Source organism: Oncorhynchus mykiss, chromosome 9, assembly GCF_057628025.1.
Source record: "Oncorhynchus mykiss isolate SJ-2025 chromosome 9, ASM5762802v1, whole genome shotgun sequence".
In the NCBI taxonomy this organism is placed as follows: Eukaryota; Metazoa; Chordata; class Actinopteri; order Salmoniformes; family Salmonidae; genus Oncorhynchus; species Oncorhynchus mykiss.
The window spans coordinates 25,093,771-25,120,728 of NC_143030.1; the positions used below are offsets into that span (position 1 = coordinate 25,093,771).

At 43.0% G+C, this 26,958-nt stretch overlaps 1 protein-coding gene across 22 annotated transcripts in view; it reads left to right on the forward strand.

The window, feature by feature from the left end:
* The window catches only part of LOC110531736 (receptor-type tyrosine-protein phosphatase delta), a 614,032-nt gene that overhangs the window by 383,342 nt on the left and 203,732 nt on the right, over nucleotides 1–26,958 (forward strand). For 9 of the 22 annotated variants that reach the window (XM_090183819.1, XM_090183822.1, XM_090183820.1 and 6 more), the window contains exon 1: nucleotides 20,217–20,634. The exons of 5 other annotated variants lie outside the window; for them this stretch is intronic. The gene's annotated coding sequence lies outside the window, so the exon portion shown is untranslated. Of the gene's footprint in view, nucleotides 1–20,198; nucleotides 20,635–26,958 lie in introns of those variants that run through there. 8 more of the 22 variants (XM_090183807.1, XM_090183816.1, XM_090183814.1 and 5 more) reach the window with 2 other exon arrangements.

The window sequence follows — 26,958 nt, forward strand, 5'->3', positions numbered from 1 at the left end:
GGTATTATCTGGATTATACATTTAAAAAAACAAAAACATTTGGAGTGATGCAGAATATTTCATACGTAATGTTGACACATAATACACTACATGACCAAAAGTATGTGGCTACCTGTTCATCAAACATCTCATTTCAAAATCATGGGTATTAATATGGAGTTGGTCCCCCCTTTGCTGCTACTGTATAACAGTCTCCACTCTAGAATGTCTAGAATGTCATTGAATGCTGTAGTGTTAAGATTTCTCTTCACTGGAAGTAAGGAGCCTGAACCAAACCATAAGAAACCAGACCATTATTCCTCCTCCACCATGCTTTACAATTGGCACTATGCATTGGGGCAGGTAGCGTTCTCCTGGCATCCGCCAAACCCATATTCGTCTGTCGTACTGCAGAAATCGTGTTTCCACTGCTCAAATGTCCAATGAGCTTTACACCATTCCAGCCGACGCTTGGCATTGCTCATTGTGATCTTGGGCTTCTGTGCGGCTGCTCTGCCATGGAAACCCATTTCATGAAGCTCCCGACGAACAGTTATTGTGCTGACGTTGCTTCCAGAAGCAGCTGAGCGGCTGAGCCCTTGTTGCTCCTAGACGTTTCCACTTCACAATATCATTACTTACAGGTGACCGGGGTAGCTCTATCAGGGCATACATTTGACAAACTGATTTGTTAGAAAAGTGGCATTCCATGACGGTCACTGAAAGTCACTGAGCTCTTCAGTAAGGCTATTCTACTGCCAATGTTTGTCTGTGGAGATTGCATGGCTGTGTGCTCGATTTTATAGACCTGTCAGCAATGGGTGTGGCTAAAATAGCCGAATCCACTTATTTTAAGGGGCGTCTACATACTTTTTAAAAATATAGTGTATGCGTCTTCCGATTGGCTTTTTACGGTAGTTATGCCATCTTTATCTTACCACATATTCAAATATTATTGACATTTTAGGTGTGCATATAAAACCCACCCAGTCTAACCTTATGTAACAGCAATGTGGTCTGTCAAATATATTATTTTCTGTGTTTGTAATGTAAAGTCTGGATCAGTAATTATGTTCTGTTGCGTAAGAATGACAGCCTTGACTTTCAACATGTGAAACCTGGCTCCGGTATTAGCACAGCGAAGCAATGGTGATACTGTATGTAATAGATATGATAGGTTTGGGCATGTATTGACATAAGCCTTGAGTAGACTCCACTCAACGGTAAGCAGTAGCTGGCATTTTTGGGACCAAGACCTAAGAGGTCATGGATTATGTTTGCATAATGCACTCATTCAGCGAATGTGCGATGTACAGTTGAGAACTATGAATGTGTGTACTAGCTAGGTAACCTGAAAGAAAAGTTGACAGTTTAGAACTGATCACTGATGGTTGTGTTAGTAAGGCTCTATAGTTGGGTGGACTTGCGTGCCTGTGCCAGTTGTTATGACTCCGTTTGACATCACTGTGTGATGACGGGTTATTAAGGTCTTATAGTAGTTGACCTGAGTACCAATGCATAGAGCATACAAAAGGAACAATGACATTTAAAGGACATACCTATGCTCACATCAAGTGTTACCAGCGTTTCTAACACTTATCAACTAAAGCCTTGCCTCTTGGCCTTCATTCCATTCAGATGAGACACAGACTCTACGTCTCCAATCCCGAACGATCGGCTCCATTTCGACCAGTCGCCGGTTGCATGTGAAGAGGTGTCAGCCATCTCAGCTGGTGTTTTGCTTGGGATAATCGACTTGCCATTCCCATCACAATAACCCACTCCACCTATCTAATGAGCTGTAACTGGACCCTGTATTTGCCTGGCGTGGGCTTTGTTTGGGCCCCGTATTTATCTAAGAATGAGAGGAAATATGCCAGGTTAACTAGGGCTAATGGGAATCTCTGTTATGCATTTTGAGTGCCAATTGTGTTCAGAAATGTCTCAAGTATCATGGCATGCAGGTGTCTAGAAGGTCCAATATGTGTGTGTGTGTGTGTTTCTGTGTGTGTTTCTGTGCTTGTATGTACATGTGTGTGTGTAGTGTGACAGTAGGGCTTATGTCTTTCAGGGCACTTTTGCTGGTTGAGTGATTTGAATGTGTGCTCCCATGGAATGAGCTGAGTCTTAGGAAAGCCATGGGGGAGGGAGGGAATAGATGTGTTAACCCCCAGGGTTATTTAGACGGTTAGTATTATACTCTCCACACACACACACACACACACACACACACACACACACACACACACACACACTTGCAAGCTCATGCACAAGGTGGAAATTGACAACCTATAAAACAAATTCTAACATATTAAGTCCCAACCCATCCGGTATGGGAGCCATTTTCCTCTTTAAAAAGCCTCCACACTCAAAGTGTACCCAGATGAAAGTCGGGTAGTCACTGAATTAGCCAGGGAGAAAACTAATTTCCTTTGCAATTTTACGAGCATTTAATTTGAAACAATTAAGATATTATGGGCGCCGCGGATACACTGAACAGAGAGACAGCTGGGAGCAATCCCATAAACCCTTGGGCCTATGAACGAGGCACCTCACCTCTCTCTCTCTCTCTCTCTCCACTTGCCTCCCCTCGCGTTCCTCCTCTCTCTCTCCGCTTGCCTCCGCTTGCGTTCCTCCTCACTCTCTCTCCGCTTACTTCCCTCCCCTCGTCTTCCTCCTCTCTCTTTTTCCACTAGCCTCCCCTCACTTTCCTCCTTTCTCTCTGTCTCTCTCTCTCCTGCTTGCCTCCCCTCATGTTTATCCTCTCATTTCTCTACTTGTCTCCCCTCCCGTTCCTCCTCTGTCTCTCTCCACTTGTTTCCCCTCCCGTTCCTCCTCTGTCTCTCTCCACTTGTCTCCCCTCCCGTTCCTCCTCTGTCTCTCTCCACTTGTTTCCCCTCCAGTTCCTCCCCTGTCTCTCTCCACTTGTCTCCCCTCCAGTTCCTCCCCTGTCTCTCTCCACTTGTCTCCCCTCCTGTTCCTCCCCTGTCTTTCTCCACTTGTTTCCCCTCCAGTTCCTCCCCTGTCTCTCTCCACTTGTCTCCCCTCCCGTTCCTCCTCTGTCTCTCTCCACTTGTCTCCCCTCCCATTCCTCCCCTGTCTCTCTCCACTTGTTTCCCCTCCCGTTCCTCCTCTGTCTCTCTCCACTTGTCTCCCCTCCCGTTCCTCCCCTGTCTCTCTCCACTTGTCTCCCTTCCAGTTCCTCCCCTGTCTCTCTCCACTTGTCTCCCCTCAGTTCCTCCCCTGTCTCTCTCCACTTGTCTCCCCTCCTGTTTATCCCCTGTCTCTCTCCACTTGTCTCCCCTCCAGTTCCTCCCCTGTCTCTCTCCACTTGTCTCCCCTCCAGTTCCTCCTCTGTCTCTTTCCACTTGTCTCCCCTCCCGTTCCTCCTCTGTCTCTCTCCACTTGTCTCCCCTCCCGTTCCTCCTCTGTCTCTCTCCACTTGTCTCCCCTCCCGTTCCTCCCCTGTCTCTCTCCACTTGTCTCCCCTCCAGTTCCTCCCCTGTCTCTCTCCACTTGTCTCCCCTCCAGTTCCTCCCCTGTCTCTCTCCACTTGTCTCCCCTCCTGTTTATCCCCTGTCTCTCTCCACTTGTCTCCCCTCCAGTTCCTCCCCTGTCTCTCTCCACTTGTCTCCCCTCCAGTTCCTCCCCTGTCTCTCTCCACTTGTCTCCCCTCCAGTTCCTCCCCTGTCTCTCTCCACTTGTCTCCCCTCCAGTTCCTCCTCTGTCACTCTCCACTTGTCTCCCCTCCCGTTCCTCCTCTGTCTCTCTCCACTTGTCTCACCTCCTGTTCCTCCTCTGTCTCTCTCCACTTGTTTCCCCTCCAGTTCCTCCCCTGTCTCTCTCCACTTGTCTCCCCTCCCGTTCCTCCTCTCCCACTGTGCTTTCTTGAAGTGACTCCTGACGTAGGTAGAATTCAGCTTCGCCAACACAAATACATTTACTTAGCCTCCCCTGAACTACATGCTCTCCAACAGTACCTTCACCAATCACTCAAGTGCCTCTCAAATGGATCAGCTGGCCGCCTATCTGAAGGTCTATTTGTGTCACGAAGGTGAAAGCAGGAAGTGAGGACGTAGGATGTTTACCTCGAGACATTTTCCATTACAATTTTTATGTCGACATTGGATTTATATGATTGCGTGTGTGTTATTTATGACAGTATCAAAGAGAAAGAGATGGATTGAGGGAGAGAGAAAGGGAGAGATGCAAACTATAGGGGGCAGCAAACAGTAGGCTCAACTACTCAGAGGTTTGTCCATTATGATAGGGACAATGAATTGGAATGTCTCTTCAATATACAAAGTTCAACCATATTCGTAGTTACAAAACAACATTAATATTGAACTGCACCGGTAGATGATTTTACAATGACATGAGAATGCAGAATGATCGTTGCCTATTTAATACAGAACAATAATGATCTAAAGCCATTCCCATAACAATAGGTGTATGTACGTATAGCATCGATGACCTTGGCACTGTCCCTTACTTCAATGGATACGACACCCTGTTTGTTTGTGCAGAACTCACACCGCTCCCCAAACGTCAAACCTTATGTTTACTCTCTCAAACACTCTCCCGTCAATTTTCCCTCCCCCTCTCCCCCTGCCCCCTCCATAGAAGGGCATCGGAGGTGTGAAATTGATGAAGGTGCGCTTGTGAAAATGTCATTGGGGAATCAGCCAGCAGGCGCTCCACTTTGTTCTCTGTGTGTGTGTGTGTGTGTGTGTGTCTGTGTGTGTGTGTGTGTGTGTGTGTGTGGGGGGGGGGGGTGACGGATCGGGCGGGCAAAAGCACCTTTTCATGAACACTGAAGTGTAAAATGGAGGGCTCGGGCAGACACAATGACCGTGATCAATCGGCTACGCTGGGAGAGTTCTGGTAAATGCCTGTAGTCGCACGGTGAGAGGTGATGTCCACACAGAGAGGAGAGAGAGAGAGAGAGAGAGAGAGAGCTCATGGGAGCGTCACATTGTGTTACCGTGTCAGCTTTCGGGAGGGCAAGAGGGATGGGTACAGAGACTAGAGGGGAGGAGAGGTAAGGTGAGCAAGAGAGACAAAGAGAGGATTTGAGATAGAGAGAAGGTATAGGAGAGAGAAAGTGAGTCATGGAAGTTAGTAAGAGGCAGGAGTAGAGAGAGAAGTGATGGGGAGAAAATTAGGAAGATGAGGGAGGAATAGATAGGCAGGGGAAGATAGAGGGGTTGGAGATGGAAAGAGAAAAGTTAAGTTAGAGAGAGGGGTTGGAGAGGGAAAGGGTAAGTTAGAGAGAGGGGTTGGAGATGGAAAGGGAAAGGGTAAGTTAGAGAGAGGGGTTGGAGATGGAAAGAGAAAGAGACAAGGTAAATTAGAGAGAGGGGTTGGAGATGGAAAGAGAAAGAGAAAAGGTAAGTTAGAGAGAGGGGTTGGAGATGGAAAGAGAAAGGGTAAGTTAGAGAGAGGGGTTGGAGATGGAAAGAGAAAGGGTAAGTTAGAGAGAGGGGTTGGAGGTGGAAAGAGAAAGAGAAAAGGTAAGTTAGAGAGAGGGGTTGGAGATGGAAAGAGAAAAGGTAAGTTAGAGAGAGGGGTTGGAGATGGAAAGAGAAAAGGTAAGTTATAGAGAGGGGTTGGAGATGGAAAGAGAAAGGGTAAGTTATAGAGAGGGGTTGGAGATGGAAGGAGAAAAGGTAAGTTAGAGAGAGGGGTTGGAGGTGGAAAGAGAAAATGTAAGTTATAGAGAGGGGTTGGAAATGGAAAGAGAAAGGGTAAGTTATAGAGAGGGGTTGGAGATGGAAAGAGAAAGGGTAAGTTATAGAGAGGGGTTGGAGGTGGAAAGAGAAAGGGTAAGTTTGAGAGAGGGGTTGGAGATGGAAAGAGAAAGGGCAAGTCAGAGAGAGGGGTTGGAGATTGAAAGAGAAAGGGCAAGTCAGAGAGAGGGGTTGGAGATTGAAAGAGAAAGGGTAAGTCAGAGAGAGGGGTTGGAGATTGAAAGAGAAAGGGCAAGTCAGAGAGAGGGGTTGGAGATTGAAGATGATTGTGGGGAAGACATGGGTTGGGGAGGAAGTGAGTGACTGAAAGAGTGCAGAAGACAAAGGAATACTGTATATACTGTAAGTAGATTGAGGAAGAAAGATAGTATCATAATTATTGCTTCTGAACCGCCATAGAACCAGCCTACACATACTGTAGCCCTTCACCAGGCCCTCCCAAACAACACTCTCTCATTCATCTACTCTCTCATCCACACCCCCTATTCTCCCTCTCTATTCCAATACCGTCTTCACAGAGTTTCCTTTCTGACCTCTCAGACACGCACACACACGGACCCTGACACTACTTCACGCACACACACACACACACGCAAACAAACAAATATCTATACCAACACAACATCAGATGCGGATCTTCACCGTTTCCCCAGTCCGCTGAATTCTTTCCTGGAACTTGACTCTCTCTCTCTTTCTCTTTCTTTCTCTCCATAGTCTCTCTCCCTCTCCTGTCAAAAAGAGGACACTATTCTCCACTAGCAGACAGGAACTGTCAGAACACTCACACTGCACGGCCACGGCGCACCACACTTCCATGTTAACCCAATTCAGCTCTAATGGAATCTGATTGCCTTTCAAGCCCATTATGACATTCTGAATCCACGTTAAATCCGAACGGAGCTCGGAGCTCTTTCAGTGCCGGTGTGATGGAGCTTTTGTAATAAGGCCGTGTCTAATAATGATGACTCTGCATACTTTACTGTAAGGATCAGGTTACTGACTTTGAGCATACAGTTCCAGTCAAAAGTTTGGACACACCTACTTATTCCAGAGTTTTTCTTTATTTTTACTATTTTCTACATTGTAGAATAATAGTGAAGACATCAAAACTATGAAATAACACATATGGAATCATGTAGTAACCAAAAAAGTGTTCAACAAATTATTCAAAGTAGCCACCCTTTGCCTTGATGACAGCTTTGCACTCTTAACCAGCTTCATGAGGTAGTCACCTGGAATGCATTGCAATTAACAGGTTTGCTGTGTTAAAAGTTAATTTGTGGAATGCATTTCCTTCTTAATGCGTTTGAGCCAATCCATTGTGTTGTGACAAGGTAGGGGTGGTAAACAGAAGACAGCCCTATTTGGTAAAATACCAAGTCCATATTATGGCAAGAACAGCTCAAATAATCAAAGAGAAACGACAGTCCATCATTACTTTAAGACATGAAGGTCAGTCAATCCGGAACATTTCAAGAAGTTTGAACGTTTCTTCAAGTGCAATCGCAAAAACCACCAAGCGCTAAGATGAAACTGGCTCTCATGAGGAACGCCACAGGAAAGGAAGACCCAGAGTTACCTCCGCTGCAGAGGATAAGTTCATTAGAGTTACCAGCCTCAGAATTTGCAGGCCAAATAAATGCTTCACCGAGTTCAAGTAACAGACACATCTCAACATCAACTGTTCAGAGGAGACTATGTGAATCAGGCCTTCATGCTGTAAAAACCACTACTAAAGGACACCAATAATAAGAAGAGACATGCTTGGGCCAAGAAACACAAGCAATGGACATTAAACTGGTGGAAATCTGTCATTTGATCTAATGGGTCCAAATTTGAGATTTTTGCTTCCAACTGCCGTGTCTTTGTGAGACATACGCAGAGTAGGTAAACGGATGATCTCCGCATATGTGGTTCCCACTGTGAAGCATGGAGGAGGAGGTGTGATGGTGTGGGGGTGCTTTACTGGTGACACTGTCTATTATTTGTTTAGAATTCTAGGCTCACTTAACCTGCATGGCTACCACTGCATTCTGCAGCAATACACCATCCCATCTGGTTTGCACTTAGTCCCACTATCATTTGTTTTTCAATGGGATATTGACCCAACATACCTCCAGGCTGTGTAAGACCTATTTGACCAAGAATGAGAGTGATGGAGTTCTGCATCAGATGACCTGGCCTCCACAATCACCGACCTCAACCCAATGGTTTGGGTTTGGGATGAGTTGGACCGCAGAGTGAAGGAAAAGCAGCCAACAAGTGCTCAGCATATGTGAGAACTCTTTCAAGACTGTTGGAAAACCATTCCAGGTGAAGCTGGTTGAGAGAATGCCAAGTGTGTGCAAAGCTGTCATCAAGGCAAAGGCTGGCTACTTTGAAGAGTCTCAAATATAAAATACATGTTGATTTGTTTAACACTTTTTTGGTTCCTACATATTCCATATGTGTTATTTCGTAGTTGTGATGTCTTTGCTATTATGCTACGATGTAGAAAATGGTAAACATAAAGAAAAACCCGTTAATGAGTAGGTGTGACCAAGCTTTTGACTGGTACTGTATGGCTCGTGCAAGAAGACGTCACCACAAATGCATGGCCGGAGGAGATGAGTAGTTACTCACATGTAAAGGTAGAATGGGTTTGTAGAACCGAACACAACCAAGTTCATAGACATTAGAACTAGCACAGCTGGAACAAATATGTAGTCTTTCTATCTGGTTCAAATTCTATACAGTTTCATACAGTGTTCCAATACAGTTGGGGGGCATGGCTATAAAAAGTGATTTTAAAACAATATTACTGATTGTGTAAGATTTTACGATACAGCTGCATGGCTTAATGTCAATATATCTACTTCCGAACTCAACCCAAATGAAACTTAATCATCGCAATCAATCTTTTTTGAGGTTCAAGGGCAAACTTTGCGACAGCTCCAAAGTCTCATAATCCCTCCTGTGTTTTTTTGTTGGTATCATGAACTCAGCAACCATTAAGTGCTCCAATCTCCACAAACTGTTAATTGACCGTGAAAGTAAGACTATACGCTTCGCCATCCATCATCGGTCACTGACACGTTCTGAGACATTCTGAGAAAAGAGACATATTGGGTATCTTGGCTGAGAACTGGTGGTGGTGGTGGGGGGGGTAGTGTTATCTGTAATATCACCTAGGGGGTTGGTTTGGTTTTCACCTTCTGCACTTCACCGAATCATCGTACTTCGTGACTAACTCTCCTGCACTAACTCTATGCACACACACTGTACTCTACCCACACACTCACGCGTACTTACACTGACACCCCAACACACACACACTGTACTCTACCCACACACTCACACGTACTTACACTGACACCCCAACACACACACACACTGGACTCTACCCACACACTCACACGTACTTACACTGACACCCCAACACACACACACTGGACTCTACCCACACACTCACACATACTTACACTGACACCCCAACACACACACACTGGACTCTACCCACACACTCACACGTACTTACACTGACACCCCAACACACACACACACTGGACTCTACCCACACACTCACACATACTTACACTGACACCCCAACACACACACTGGACTCTAACCACACACTCACACGTACTTACACTGACACCAAAACACACACACACTGGACTCTACCCACACACTCACACGTACTTACACTGACACCCCAACACACACACACACACACACACTGGACTCTACCCACACACTCACACGTACTTACACTGACACCCCAACACACACACACACACACACACATAATATGCACACACATGCATACTGACGCCACACACACACTCATACTCACGCACACAGAAATTAAAATACACAAACACACACTTGCACACTCAATACGCTGCCTCTACTGTCTATTATCTATCCTGTTGCCTCGTCACTCTTTTGTCTTTATCTTTAACTCTGTATTGTTGTGATGGACCCAGTAAGCATTTCACTGTTAGTTTACACCTGTTGTTTACGAAGCATGTGACAAATAATTGTGATTTGATTTGGCCAGTGGCCATTAACAAGTAAATCTCGTCCGTCGTCTCGACATGTCAGATTAGATATATCCGCTTAGGAGATTGTTATCTGAAGAGTGAGAGACGATAGCTTGATGGGGGTGAAATGAATTGTACGATGACTGGTTCACTTGATCGGAATGGTGAGGGTTTTAACGGCGCATTGCGGTGAGGGAAGATTGACTCAGTAATTGGATGAGAGTCTGTCGCTTCACCCCTAGGTTATGAACAGTGTTGTCCCGAGATGCACAAACAGAGAGTAATGATGCGACGTAGGCTCATCTACAAAGGCACAGCACCTTGGCAAGGATACACAGGCCTGGTCTGTACCTTAGATATACTGTATGTATAAGGATCAAATAAAATACAAGTATTGGATATTATTTTCTCCAAGGTCTCATTCTATGAAGCCTGTTAGAACTCCCTGTGCAGACATACTGTGCATAATCTGGGGTTGGAGTCAATCCATTTTAACTCAACCAATTCAGGTAAATCACTGGAAATTCTACTCTAAAAATAATGGGCAATTCATTCATACTGTACATGTTGAATTGATCCAAAGCCTGATTAAATGCCCAAACTTAATACAAATAAAATCAGTATGTGCTGGTTGGTCTTTGTGGGAAATCCTTGATTGTATTGCGCAGTAGCTCTTTTAACTGTATATCTAACTATTGTAACAAAGAGATCTTTTTTTCTGCACTGGACAAACTAAACTGACACACAACAACAAAGTGGAGCTTTAAAAGGTAGTTTATCTCGCCGTTGAATTCGGAATTAGAATACTAATTAATTGAATATGATCTTTATGATTCTTGCTGAGATTAACACTACCCCAGTAAAGGAGAATCGATACATTGATTTGCGACATAACAGCTGTCATATAGTCAGTCTGGTTCATGGCTTTGAGAGAGACAGCTGTGGTAGGAGGCTGGTGCCATGCAAGCCCCAGATTGACTTGTACCCTCTGATAAAGTGGCTGTCCTTGAGTACATTCTATACTCACTGTCAGCAGACCCATTATTTTGCAAGCACCAAATCGGCAATAACTCAGTTTCAACCAATGAGCTATAGCTGTTCATGTATGATACTTGACTGTCTATAAATTATGTTTATACAAGGGTGTGTCTAATCCTGGATTGTGTTTGGTTAAAACCACAGCCAGTGCCTATTCCACAGGTTACCACCGGCTAACTCTATGACGCTGAAATGTACACTACCATTCAAAAGTTTGGAGTCACTTAGAAATGTCCTTTTTTTTAAGCACACTTTTATTGTCCATTAAAATAACGTAAAATGAATCAGAAATACAGTGTAGACATTGTTAGTGTGGTAAATTACTATTGTAGCTGGAAACATCAGATTTTTTATGGAATATCTACATAGGCGTACAGAGGCCTATTATCAGCAACCATCACTCCTGTGTTCCAATGGCACGTTGTGTTAGCTAATCCAAGTTTATAATTTTAAAAGACTAATTGATCATTTGAAAACTCTTTTGCAATTATGTTAGTACAACTGAAAACTGTTGTCCTGATTAAAAAATCAATAAAGCTGGTTTTCTTTATACTAGTTGAGTATCTGGAGCATCGGCATTTGTGGGTTCAATTACAGTCTCAAAATGGCCAGAAACAAATACCTTTCTTCTGAAACTCGTCAGTCTATTCTTGTTCTGAGAAATGAAGGCTATACCTTTCATCTGAAACTCATCAGTCTATTATTTTTCTGAGAAATTAAGGCTATTCCATGCGAGAAATTGCCAAGAAACTGAAGATCTCGTACAACTCTGTATACTACTCCCTTCACAGAACAGCTCAAACTGTCCCTAACCAGAATATAAAGAGGAGTGGGAGGCCCCGGTGCACAACTGAGCAAGAGGACAAGTACATTAGAGTGGCTAGTTTGAGAAACAGACACCTGACAAGTCCTCAACTGGCAGCTTCAATAAATAGTACCGGCAAAACAGCCGTCTCAACGTCAACAGTGAAGGATGCTTGCCTTCTAGGCAGAGTTGCAAAGAAAAAGCCATATCTTAGACTGGCCAATACAAATTAAAGATTAAGATGGGAAAAAGAACACAGACACAGTGTTGGACAGAGGAACTCTACCTAGAAGGCCAGCATCCCGGAGTCGCCTCTTCACTGTTGACATTGAGACTGCTGTTTTGCCGGTACTATTTAATGAAGCTGCCAGTTGAGGACTTATCAGGTGTCTGTTTCTCAAACTAGACACTCTAATGTACTTGTCCTCTTGCTCAGTTGTGCACCGGGGCCTCCCATTCCTCTTTCTATTCTGCGCTGTTCTGTGAAGGGAGCAGTTTCTTGGCAATTTCTCGCATGGAATAGCCTTAATTTCTCAGAAAAATAATAGACTGATGAGTTTCAGGTGAAAGGTATTTGTTTCTGGCCATTTTGAGCCTGTAATTGAACCCACAAATGCTGATGCTTCAGATAATCAACTAGTCTAAATAAGGCCAGTTTTATTGATTATTTCATCAGAACAACAGTTTTCAGCTGTGCTAACATAATTGCAAAATAGTTTTCTAATGATCAATTAGCCATTTAAATTGATAACTTGGATTAGCTAACACAACGTGCCATTGGAACACAGGAGTGATGGTTGCTGATAATGGGCCTCTGTACGCCTATGTAGATATTCATTAAAAATCAGCTGTTTCCAGCTATAATAGTCATTTACAACATTAACAATGTTTACACTGTATTTCTGATAAATTTGATGTTATTTTAACCAAAAAAAAGATGTGCTTTTCCTTTAAAAACGAGGACATTTCTATGTGAACCCAAACTTTTGAACGGTAGTGTATATTTACCCTGTTCCGTCTGACTGCGCAATCCACAGCTCAGCAAGGCAATTTAGATACTAGATCTACACTGTAAAAAGCATCTAGACGTTATCTCCCATTTCTTTTAGACTAACATTTGGTTTTCAACACTGAAGATTTGTAATAACCCTGCTGTCTTGTCTCTCTGACATTTCCAACAATGTTTTAATTTTGAAAATTGATCTCCAGCTGTCCTATGGAAATGAACGTCTCGGAGTCGGGGCGAGACAGACAGGCTCGCAGCTTTCATCAGCCAGTCGAAATCATGAATCAGCATACTTTTTATGGCTATACAGTGCATTCGGAAATGATTCAGGCACCTTCCCTTTTTCCACATTTTGTTACATTACAGCCATTCTAAAATTGATTTTTTTTTAAAAACATGTAATAATCTGTCTACACACAATACCCCATAATGACGAAGCAAAAACACGTTTTTTTTTTTTTTTTTGCAAATGTATAAAATATAAAAACAGAAATACCTTATTCACATAAGTATTCAGACCCTTTGCTATGAGACTCAAAATTGACCTCAGGTAAATCCTGTATCCATTGTTCATCCCTGGGATGTTTCTACAACTTGATTGGAGTTCACCTGTGGTAAGTAATTTGGAAAGGCACACACCTGTCTATATAAGGTCAGATCTGGGGAAGGGTGCTAAAACATTTCTGCCTCATTGAAGGTCCCCAAGAACATGGTGGCCTCCATTATTCTTGAATGGATGAAGTTTGAAACTACCAAGACTCTTCCTAGAGCTGGCTGCCAGGCCAAACTGAGCAATCGGGGGAGAAGGGCCTTGGTCAGGGAGGTGACCAAGAACCTGATGTAACTGTGACAGAGCTCCAGAGTTCCTCTGTGAAGATGGGAGAACCTTACAGAAGGACAACCATCTCTGCAGCACTCCACTAATCAGGCCTTTATGGTAGAGTGGCCAGACGGAAGCCACTCCTCAGTAAACGGTACGACAGACCACTTGGAGTTTGCCAAAAGGCACAGAAAGGACTCTCAGACAATGGGAAACAAGATTATCTGATCTGAAGAAACCAAGATTGAACCATCCCTATGTTGAAGCATGGTGGTGGCAGCATCATACTGTGGGGATGTTTTTCAGCGGCAGGGACTGGGAGACTAGTCAGGATCAAGGGAAAGATAAACTGAACAAAGTACAGAGAGATCCTTAATGAAAATCTGTTCAGGACGTGGGGCGAAGGTTCACCTTCCAACAGGACAACGACCCTAAGCACACTGCCAAACAACGCGGGAGTGGCTTCGGGACAAGTCTCTGAATGTCCATAAGTGTCCAAGCCAGAGCCCGGACTTGAACCCGATCAAACATCTCTGGAGAGACCTTCAAATATCTGTGCAGCGATGCTCCCCCTCCAAGATGACAGAGCTTGAGAGGATATGCAGAGAAGAATGGGAGAAACTCCGCAAATACAGATGTGTTAAGGGTGTAGTGTCATACCCAAGAAGACTTGATGCTGTAATAGCTGCCAAAGGTGCTTCAACAAAGTACTGAGTAAAGGGTGAATACTTATGTAAATGTGATATTTCGAAAAATCCGTTTTCACTTCGTTATTGTGGGGTACTGTGGGTAGATTGATGCGGGGAGGAAACAATGTAATGCATTTTAGAATAAGGCTGTGATGTGGAAAAAGTCAAGGGGTCTGAATAATTTCCGAATGCACTGTATACGAAGAAATGTCAATAGAAAAACACGAAATGCAGTTAGTTTGCTGTCATTCCAGTTTCAGTTTGAAGTGATTGTGTTAGCTCTGTAGCTCTGAACAGTGGCCTGGCAAGAGAGCAATTGTTATTCTGGCTACACTGTTTGACGTGACTATCTTAGCCAAAGTTGGCTAGCTAGCAAAGAAGGGATAAGAAAAATGCCAGCCATCATGGCAACGGAACATTTATAACAAATAACATAGATTTAGAGCAAAAAGACTTAACGACTGGCTCGTGTCTCTGGCAACCGAACTGATAGAACAAACGATCAACCGGCTTGGGTAGCAACCCTAGATTTGTGTCAGGACTATATCTCGTGGAAGGATGGAATAGTATGAATAAATTTCAAATAAAATAAAATAAAATAAAATGTATTTGTCACATACACATGGTTAGCTGATGTTAATGCGAGTGTAGCGAAATGCTTGTGCTTCTAGTTCCGACAATGCAGTAATAACCAACGAGTAATCTAACTAACAATTCCAAAACTACTACCTTATACACACAAGTGTAAAGGGATAAAGAATATGTACATAAAGATATATGAATGAGTGATGGTACAGAGCGGCATAGGCAAGATGCAGTAGATGGTATCGAGTACAGTATATACATATGAGATGAGTATGTAAACAAAGTGGCATAGTTTAAAGTGGCTAGTGATACATGTATTACATAAAGATGCAGTAGATGATATAGAGTACAGTATATACGTATACATACAGTATGAGATGAATAATGTAGGGTATGTAAACATTATATTAAGTAGCATTGTTTAAAGTGGCTAGTGATATATTTTACATCAATTCCCATTATTAAAGTGGCTGGAGTTGAGTCAGTGTGTTGGCAGCAGCCACTCAATGTTAGTGGTGGCTGTTTAACAGTCTGATGGCCTTGAGATAGAAGCTGTTTTTCAGTCTCTCGGTCCCAGCTTTGATGCACCTGTACTGACCTCGCCTTCTGGATGATAGTGGGGTGAACATGCAGTGGCTCGGGTGGTTGTTGTCCTTGATGATCTTTATGGCCTTCCCGTGACATCGGGTGTTGTAGGTGTCCTGGAGGGCAGGTAGTTTGCCCCTCACTACCCTCTGGAGAGCCTTACAGTTGTGGGAGGAGCAGTTGCCGTACCAGGCGGTGATACAGCCCGACAGGATGCTCTCGATTGTGCATCTGTAGAAGTTTGTGAGTGCTTTTGGTGACAAGCCGAATTTCTTCAGCCTCCTGAGGTTGAAGAGGCGCTGCTGTGCCTTCTTCACGATGCTGTCTGTGTGGGTGGACCAATTCAGTTTGTCTGTGATGTGTACGCCGAGGAACTTAAAACTTACTACCCTCTCCACTACTGTCCCATCGATGTGGATACGGGGGTGTTCCCTCTGCTGTTTCCTGAAGTCCACAATCATCTCCTTAGTTTTGTTGACGTTGAGTGTGAGGTTATTTTCCTGAAACCACACTCCGAGGGCCCTCACCTCCTCCCTGTAGGCCGTCTCGTCGTTGTTGGTAATCAAGCCTACCACTGTTGTGTCGTCCGCAAACTTGATGATTGAGTTGGAGGCGTGCGTGGCCACGCAGTCGTGGGTGAACAGGGAGTACAGGAGAGGGCTCAGAACGCACCCTTGTGGGTTTGTCTCGGGCCTAAAAACACCCATTACAATATCCTCCAAACACCGGCTTCTCGGGTATTATCACTTAAATAAACCCTTTGCAATCCCTTGAAAGGACACCTTATTGTAAAGTGTTGCCAATATGGATGATGTCATTTGGATTGATCAAATCAACAAAACAATATTTTCTGTGTGACAAAAATCAATATGTCTATCAGTTCAGATCAGCCTTACCTTCACTTCAATATCAGCGCAAATAATCAATGGCACCAATTTGCATTATAGGACTTGATGGTGTATCCAATAACACATGTCAAAGGGGAATTCACCACCTCCCATAATTTCTGATATTAAAAAGCTCATCAGTGTTTTTGGGATTAGTCAAGGTCTCCAGAGATTTACTGTACCACAGTGAGGGTGTTTGTTGTTGTTGTTTGTGTATAATACACAGCCGGTATAATATATGTATTACCCTCAGCCAATATGCAGTTTCTGAGAGCACTCTGTGATTCTTGACATAATTAGCGACATTTACATATCATTAGCATTGGTAATGTTTTCGTTATCATGCAGTATGTGGGGACCCCATAGTGCAGAAATCATCAACTAGATTCAGCCGCGGGACGATTTTTTCTTGAGCAGATGTTCAGGGGGCCGGAACATAATTACTAATAATTTGTAGAATGCAAATTGACCACAAGAAGCCCAAACAGATATAATATTTGACTGAAACATAATTATTTCAAACCTTGCTTACATTTGTATACGATCACATATATCGCTCTGTTATTTGCGGGAATACTTTGGAACAGATTTCCACAATTAAAATCACTTGGAGCTGAATCGCTGATGTTTTTACAGTATGTTGTGTTTTTTTAAACTTGGGGCACTAAATAAATTCACCCGTGGGCTGCCAGTTGGGGAACCCTGCCATTGTGTGTGGAGGGTTTCCCACTTTATATTCTGCAATGTAGAGTGCTGAAGCACGTAGCACGTACAAATGGTCTGTTCTCAGTTGCAACACTCACCACCAAGTTCCAAACTGCCTCTGGCACAAGAACTGTTAGTCAGGAGCTTCATGAAATGGGTTTCCATGGCCGAGTAGCCGCACACAAGCCTAAGATCACCATATGCAATGCCAAGCGTCAGCTGGAGTGGTGTAAAACTTACCACCATTGGACTCTGGAGTGGTGGAAACACGTTCTCCGGAGTGATGAATCACACTTCACCATCTGGCAGTCCGACGGACGAATCTGGGTTTGGCGGATGCCAGGAGAATGCTACCTGCCCCAATGCATAGTACCAACGGTAAATTTTGGTGGAGGAGGAATAGTGGTCTGGGGCTGTTTTTCATAGTTCAGGCCCCTTAGTTCCAGTGAAGGGAAATCTTAATGCTATTGCATACAATGACATTCTAGACCATTCTGTGCTTCCAACTATGTGGCGACAGTTTATGAGAAGGCCCTTTTCTGTTTCAGCATGACAACGCCCCTGTGTACAAAGCAAGGTCCATACTGAAATGGTTTGTCGAGATTGGTGTGAAAGAACTTGACTGGCCTGCACAAAGCCCTGACCTCAACCCCATCAAACACCTTTGGGATGAATTGGACCTCGGACTGCTAGCCAGGCCTAATCTCCCAACACCAGTGCACGACCACACTAATGCTCTTGTGGCCGAATGGAAGCAAGTCCCGCAGCAATGTTCCGACATGTAGTAGAATACTTTCCCAGACGAGTGGAGGCTGTTATTGCAGCAAAGGGGGGGACCAACTCCATATCAATGCCCATGATTGTGGAATGAGATGTTCGATGAGCACGTGTCCTCATACTTTTGTATGTACACACTTTTGTTTGTGTAGATGAGTAAACATGACGTATATAGAGCATCAGAATAATGCCTATTGGCACACTATTGAGTTCATGCTAATCTCCTTGTAACAGTGTTCATTTTATGATATTCATAATCTATTCCAGATGTGGCGTCACCGTAGGAATGTAAAAGATCACTACATTGCCAGGCATAATAGGGAACAAACTCGACTTATCTCATGCAAAAGCAGAGAAACACTGTATCATAGCCAAGCGTCTGGATTGCCTTTGTCTTGAATCCATCTTATTGGACAGTTGGTTCATGGACTCGTCATATAGTCCTACATGACAAAGTTCACCCATTATAGGTAATGAGTGCTCTAAGGAAATCCCACCCTTGCCCACATTTATCAACAATAGCCTGACGTATTACACTCTCATAACTGTGCCAAGATTATTGATCTTGGCCCAAGAACATAAAAACCACAAGGTTAGACGTAGCATGGGGTTGTAAATCTAATAACTAGTCTAATCCAATTATATTCAAAGAGAGAACAGGCTTGAAAACAGTAGCTAGTCGTATTGCGGCCATATTGTATTTCTGTTATAGCTTGTACTGTAATGTGTCTGAGCATGTCTAGTCACTATGTTTAAGGTGTACATTACAAGAAATGTCAACAACTTTTCAAGAAATGTCGACATTTTCATGTTACATACTTTAGGTATATGCATGCATACACTGTATATCATATTATGTAGGCTTAAACCCACCAAAACATGTCAAGGACGAATCATTTAATTGTGGCTTTGGCTCTGGTTGAATCGTACGTTTTTCAAACAATAATTTCAATGACATTCAAACAATTTTACAACATTGCTTTTGTAGGCACAACTGAACTTCACTGTCTAAACAAACCTGTCATTTTCACATAGCCAGAACTGGATAATTGCTAAATCAAAAGTTATTTGAAATGACATATTTCTCAAGTGTGCCCATATTGTTCATTGTTATAAAACCGCCTATTTTATTTAACCTATAAAATATATATTCAGCAACACGCTCCTATATCCAATTTTGCCCTTAAAGTGTAACTCAATATTATTTGTGTGGATAAATCAACATTACTCAATCAGATACATGTAATGGGGAGTGAGAGAGAGAGACCGAGAGAGAGGGGAGAGAGATAGAGAGACAGAGAGTTGGCTGGGACACTGGTACACTGAGTGAGGTGGCTCTCTCAATGTTACCATTGTTAGATGCGAGATGTTTGTGCCTGCGGGCTAAGTTGTTCATCAGAAGCTTTGGGTCCCTGCCACAAAAGCAAGTTTTCTCCAAACACCCTCACTCATTCGTCGCCCCAGGACATTGTTTTTCATCCTCTAAATAAGGTCCCAGCATACACTTGACTTTGTTATGGCTTGGTGAACTGCAGAATACAATGCACAATGATATGTTTGCCCCAGTCGATAATACTGGCTTATAAAAAAGTGTAGAGATGAATAACACATTGTGTCATTAGTACAAGTAGTAGTGGTAGAAGCAGTAGAAGGAGCAGTATAAGTAGTAGAAGTATAAGTAGTAGTAGTAGTAGTAGTAGTAGTAGTAGCAGAAGGAGCAGTAGCATTAGTAGTAGAAGTAGTAGTAGTAGTAGCAGAAGGAGCAGTAGCATTAGTAGTAGAGGTAGTAGTAGTAGTAGAAGTAGTAGTAGTAGTAGTAGTAGCAGAAGGAGCATTAGTAGTAGTAGTAGTAGTAGCAGAAGGAGCAGTAGCATTAGTAGTAGTAGTAGTAGTAAATATAATATGAGTAGTGCTTCTTACATTGTTAAAACAATCATTAGTGATTACATTATTGTTTCTTCAAGGGCAAAAGCATTGTCATCGGTAATGTATTGTTATCATTGCTCTTGAACATGTTTCAACTACATGTGGCTTGTGTAAGTAAATGCTGGAATTCCTCAGATAAAACTAAGCCCATGAATTAAATCTAAATGGCCAAAAGTCTCTCTCTCTCTCTCTCTCTCTCTCTCTCTCTCTCTCTCTCTCTCTCTCTCTCTCTCTCTCTCTCTCTCTCTCTCTCTCTCTCTCTCTCTCTCTCTCTCAATTCAAGGGCTTTATGTTAACATTGCCAAAGCAAGTGAAGTAGATAATAAACAAAAGTGAAATTAAAAATAACATTCAACAGTAAACATTATACTCACAGAAGTTCCAAAATAATAAATACATTTCAAATGTCATACCTCCTCTCTCTCTCCCTCCCGTGCACACACACACATTTCTTCTTCAATTCACACATTTTCACCGTCTGAAAACAATTGACCGATTATTTTACCACGCTAGACAAATGTTTCCCTCAAAACTGTTAAGTGTCATGGTGTCCAAACGTCAGCATTACTTTGGTCGACTGAAGGGGAGAAAGTTGATCCCGGTGAGTTAGTTGTTCCTGTTGAGTGACGTCACCGTTCCATCCCCTCTCCGTTTCTGTGCCTGAGTCGGGCAGTCTGTGTATGAGTGTCGTCGGCAAGAGAGAACGAGAACGCGTCCCTGCTGCACGGCACACACAGAACTACAGTCTCGACACATAGAATAATGAATACCTAACGCGCACAACGACGGGAAATATACCACGTTTTCATCGCTGGACGTTCTGGTCCATACGCTCGCTGTTGTGGTTTGCCTCTTGCTGTGAGGAAGATTAATTTAAAGAGTAAAAAAACAAAGTAAAGGAAAAGAGGCGAAATAAGAACGGACAGACTGGAAGCGAAGCGTATATAGAAGTACAGACGGATTATTTATCTAATACTGCTATCATTCTGGATGTAATTCGCGACTATTCTGATACAACTGGAGACCGAGTTCAAAGACTGAATGAAAATATGATAAGGTAAGCTTCTATGGAAATGACCATTCAAATTGGCAAATTTGTAGATGTATGACTTCTCACGCACAGTGTGAGCGGATTGAAGTCGTCGCCACAAGTCTTTCAAATAGTGTTGTGCGTGTTGAGATGCGATTGATTTGTTGTATTTGTTTATTGTCAAATATATTGGAGCACCAAACTATGTCTGTGCTAAGGCATTTCGTGAGTTATACTTATCGATTAGTTTGTTGTTTTTATTATGTAGGCCTGTAAAGTGGAAAGGAAGACTGCAGTTAATTGAGATGGAATTGACTGATAGACCAGTGCCTTTTTTTGTGAAGGACGAGAGCGTCCCATTGAATTAAATTACTCAATATACATGCACATTTAGAACAGGATAACAATAGGTATTTTAGTTATTATGTTTATGACTATTCCAGTAGACTAGACGATTTTGAGGAACTGGGTATTCGTTTACTGTATGATCATGTAAATTCTACAGCAGAAGGCTACGGAAATACAGTTAATGTATTGTGTAGTCCTATCGTAGAATAATACCAATTATCGTATTGTGTAGTCCTATGGTAGAATAATACCATTCGGGCTCATAAATAGATAGATGATCGGGCTCATAAAACATTCATAAAGTATTTTATTTGCTTCTCAGATTTTTATTTTCCGATTAATCGATGGTCCTCTTTTAAGATTACGATAGTGATATCACAGTTTGATTGGAAAACAGCTATTTTTGTGGAATCTGCCATCATGATTTAAAGCCGCATTCCTCGCACTTGGAAGAGACGCGCGTCTTATCTATGTTGTCGCCTATTTTTGGAACACATTTGTGTTTCCCAACGGTCCTAACTTAACTGTCGGACAGGGCGAACTGTATCCCTGGGTTTACAGGCGTTGGAAAGGGCAAACAAATAAAGGCGAAAACGCCCGTCACTAAATCAGGTGAAAGCGAACCTTTTTTTCCATGACAATTTTTCCAATAAAACTTGCGAACAACACCTGTGCTCGCTGAGCAAGTTTAGCCGCTAGGGGCCTTCATAGCATACTCTACTCGACAGTAAGACATCGGAATGCAGAGCAGAGAATGGCCAATGGGGTTGAGATGGCCAGTGATGCCAGAGGAAGACAGGCTACATTCTCTCCCCTTTGCCTTACCAATGCCCCTCAAGAGATGTTCCATGCTGTTAAGCTCCTGTTGTGATCATACAAGTCTATCATTTATTTTGAGAATAATAAGGTTGCAATGCTGTGTGCTGGTCTACTGCTGATCTTTTTTGATAAAGTATATTCTTATATTTTAAAGAAAGTCATCACATGTTGGTTTAATTGCTTTTTTTAATGCAGTATATCATTTTATTACATTTTCTGTGTTTGAGACTTTTTCTAGGCAGAGTAAAAGAGTATGTGCATGTATGAAACAGTACATGCAAATGACTTGGCATTTTTTTATTCTACAGTCCATGCCCGTTCAGCTGCGTTATAGCTCAGTTTTGGGTTGTGTTGAGTTTGTTGCTCTGAGTGAAATAAAATCCATTAAGAGAGGTTGGGGTAGTGAGGTGTTGAAAATGTCTCGTAAGTGCTTTGTAATTGTGTGTGTGCGTATGAGTGTGTGTGTGTTTGTGTGCACGTCTCTTTACGTGAGCAGCTGTGTGATTGAGCAATCTCCATGCAGTTTGTAGGCAGTAAGCACTTTCAGAGAGCTCACCCAAGCACCAATCCTGTCATCAATGTTTTACAGTTTCCAGCTCCAACAATTAGCACTCGCCCAATTTTGACACACAGCAATTAGCGCCCATCGCTACTTGTTCACTTTCTAATTTCGCCATTACGACAGCCTCCCTCAAAAGAGGAGACTAAACAAATATACGTTTACATGGAATAGCCTAGTTGATTTGAGTTGTTCAACCCAAAGAGAGCTCTTGTGAGAGATGAGTTTTGCTGTTTTGAAAGCAGGGTTGAAGCAACCACCTTGTCTGCCTCTGTCCTTGGCTGCTTTCCTTGTGAGGTCCTTTGAAACAATTTATGGCTGTGTTTGAAGAACCGTTTGTCATATAACAAACCAAGTTTCTATGACTCAGTGCTGCAGGGGAAGACTGTATTGTGTATCGATGAAAGTGAGGCTTTTAGTTAATTTGCAGTGTGTGTTTCGTGCTGGAACTGAAAATGATGATACAGTACACAGGCCGCTGACACGAGAAGAGCCTGCTGCCAAAGGGTTAATAGATTCCCTTTGCGGGGAGTCAGAGCATTTTTGTTCGTTCCCGTTCCCCCCCAAGACATGTTTTTGTTGTACACTCACCTGGCTAGAATGTTCTATTCCCCAGGGATGCAGACTCTATTCACCGTTTCATCTCCAAATAGGTCATCCATGTGAATCGTGTAGATCAGAAAAAACTAAAAGTGTGCAGACGCAGAGTGTATCACCCACTGAGCTATGAGTGCTTCATCCAATACTACGTGTGACAGCTGAGAGCAGCCCCTAACCAGCCATGAAAGGCGCTGCATGGTCATTCCGACGTCTGCATTGGCCGTGCAGCATTTACGGTGATTTGGCATCTGCAGAAGTCACGGCATTCATACTTTGTGCCCTTCGCCGAGCGGCTCAGAATGGATGAGCAGAGCTGTTGTGAAAGAAGTGAGTTTGTGTTTATACAAGACCTCCCACTCCCACCTACCGTCAACCAATCATGTCAATGCAGAGCTATACGGAGCCCTCTGCATTGTTGCAACATTTGAGCGGCGCACGAAGATGCGGTACGGAGCTCAATTTGGCCTCTGCGTGGCACAGGAGGCTTCGCAATTGCGTCACACCCTCCGACCACATTTTCAGATCAAGTTGGTTCTTAGCCTACTCCGCTGTTTCTCTCCGTCCGTTCTTTAACCGCATGTCCATCACTTTTACAATATTATTTAGCCGTAATTGCGAGCTGGGGTGTGAAGGTAGTGATGAGGTTTCTGTTGTTACATTTGTTTAATTATTGGAGTGGCTCGCAGCGCCAGCAAAGTGGATACGTAGATGTCTTTTCATTTCGCCTGTAAGAACAAGCAAGCCAGTCTGACTCTGCAGCCTTTGAGTGGCACTGCCACTGGCTAGCTAGCTTACAACATGGCACCCCTTGGCTATGCACAGGGAAAACAGAAAAAGGATAGATAGCCTACTTAAAGAGATGCTTCAAAGGTAGGATGCATATGGCTAATCACTGTAATTCTATGCAAAAACATCTATTTTTCTGGTGTTCCTTAAATTCTGTTTGGTGTGTCTGTGTGAGGGAGAGTGAAAGAAAGTGGTGTGCAGTGGTGTGTATTCAACAAGATTTACCAAGAAAAAAACTAAAATAGATATGAAATAATTTATCTGTCGTCTCTCTGTGTTTCATAATTTTCCTTCAATTCGCAAGAGGCTGAAAGTATCTCACTAGAGAAAGAATCCGAGTGAGCGAAACAGCGCCCCTATGTCTTTGTATGTGTAGCCCTCCTTGGACACTGTGTTAACTAACCCCCAGACGAGCTTCAATGCCATACAACTCTCCTTCCGTGGCCTCCAACTGCTCTTAAACGCAAGTAAAACTAAATGCATGCTATTCAATCGATCGCTGTCCGCACCTGCTCGCCCGTCCAGCATCACTACTCTGGACTGCTCTGACTTAGAATACGTGGACAACTACAAATACCTGGGTGTCTGGTTAGACTGTAAACTCTCCTTCCAGACTCACATTAAGCATCTCCAATCCAAAATTAAATCTAGAATCGGCTTCCTATATCGCAATAAAGCATTCTTCAATCATGCTGCCAAACATACCCTCGTAAAACTGACCATCCTACCGATCCTCGACTTTGGTGATGTCATCTATAAAATAGCCTCCAACACTCTACTCAACAAACTGGATGCAGTCTATCACAGTGCCATCCGTTTTGTCACCAAAGCCCCATACACTCCCCACCATTGCGACCTGTACGCTCTCGTTGGTTGGCCCTCGCTTCATACACGTCGTCAAACCCACTGGCTACAGGTTATCTACAAGTCTCTGCTAGGTAAAGCCCCGCCTTATCTCAGCTCACTGGTCACCATAGCAGCACCCACTCGTAGCACGCGCTCCAGCAGGTATATCTCACTAGTCACCCCCAAAGCCAATTCCTCCTTTTGTCGTCTTTCCTTCCAGTTCTCTGCTGCCCATGACTGGAATTAATTGCAAAAATCTCTGAAGCTGGAGACTCACATCTCCCTCACTAGCTTTAAGCACCAGCTGTCAGAACATTTTACAGATCACTGCACCTGTACTTAGCCTATCTGTAAACAGCCCATCTATCTACCTACCTCATCCCCATACTGGTATTTATTTATTTATTTTGCTCCTTTGCACCTCAGTATCTCTACCTGCACATTAATCTTCTGCCGATCTACCATTCCAGTGTTTAATTGCTATATTGTAATTACTTCGCCACCATGGCCTATTTATTTCCTTAATTTACCTCATTTGCACTCACTGTATATAGACTTTTTCTTTTCTTTTGTTCTACTGTATTATTGACTGTATGTTTTGTTTATTCCATGTGTAACTCTGTGTTGTTGTATGTGTCGAATTGCTACGCTTTATCTTGGCCAGGTCGCTGTTGCAAATGAGAACTTGTTCTCAACTAGCCTACAAAAAATATATATATCTGTGTCACGCCTGCTCCCGCTCTTCCCCCCTCATTACGCACACCTTCCTTCCCCCAGTCATGTGCTTCAGCGATTATTGGACTCACCTGGACTCAATCACCTCTGTCATTACCTCCCCTATATCTGTCTGGTTCCCCTCTCTGTTCCTTGCTTCAGCATTAATTGTTGTTTGTCTTTGTATACCTGTGTGCTGACGCTGTTCCTGTCCTGTTTCCTGTCTGTTACCGATGAAATGTTCAACTCCCCGTACCTGCTTCTCATCTCTGGCGTCGGTCCTTACAATCTGATGCCGTCTGGTCAAAAAGAGTATGATATTGTTGCCGCCTGTAGCATTGAATGCAAGGGAAGCCAGTGAGCATTTAGCCACCTTTGATAAAAAAAAGTTTAAAATAATATCCAATCAGCCTTGAGCTAAACTGAACAAGCTCAACATTGAATGGTCCTGGCGCATTTGGATACTCACCAATCACATCTCATCAAAAACCAAGAGTCATTGACAGACAGACAAAACGTGGTTGAATTTATTCTGCCACTGTGTCTTCTTATTGTCTCGGCCTTAGGCCTACATATCACGATGCCAAGGCATATGAATTAACAGGTTATAAAGCAAACAACGCAATTATCACAACACATAGGTTGTAATATGGCATTTTTTTCCTGGCTTTGCTTCCCCAGTGATGTTACTGCTGCACCGCTACTGGTGTTGTGAGTGTGTGTGTTTGAGAGACAAAGAGGATGTGTGTGGAAGAGGGAGTAAGTGTGTGTGTTTGAGAGACAAAGAGGATGTTTGTGGAAGAGGGAGTAAGTGTGTGTGTTTGAGAGACAAAGAGGATGTGTGTGGAAGAAGGAGTAAGTGTGTGTGCGTGTGAGGGAGGGAGGGAGGGAGGGAGCGTGTAGGATGGTTTCATAAAGGCCTAGTGGTTTTTCCCCTTACTGTCACAATAAAAACTTAAATCATTATGCGTTTATATCCCTTACTACATTCCGCCTGCCCAATCACAGGTAGGCCTTTGGATAAGAGCAAATATGCATTATCCTTTTCTATTATACAGTAAAAAGTGCAGTGTTTCCACTCTGTTAATAGTAGCCGCCACTCCCAAAAAAATATGATGGTAAAATGTTTTCATTGTTATATATATATTTTTTTTAAAGAAGATCATCTTTTTCAGAAGTAACAATCACTGAAAATAAAACTAGACAGTCAGGGAGAATCTACAATTCCCAAAGTAGCATGACACTGGGTCCCCATTGATTTTGTAATGAGTCACTCAGATACCCTGTGGTGTCACGATACTTCTCGGTATTGTGGTACTTGGCCTGGTATCACATCATTAGTAAAATGTTGCTATTGTGGCAACCACATTCTGAAAATAGCCAAATGTTATTGGAGTTTACACCAGTTAGCATCATGATCCGCGCTCCAGGTGTACAGGTGAAGATGTTTATCAAGTTTCCAGTGACTTTTTGAAATATACTTAGCCTTTAATATTTTCCACTGTGGTCTAAAGGCTTAGGCCTACATAGTGTGAACCAAGCAGAGGGACTTACAGTGCCTTGCGAAAGTATTCGGCCCCCTTGAACTTTGAGACCTTTTGCCACATTTCAGGCTTCAAACATAAAGATATAAAACTGTATTTTTTTGTGAAGAATCAACAACAAGTGGGACACAATCA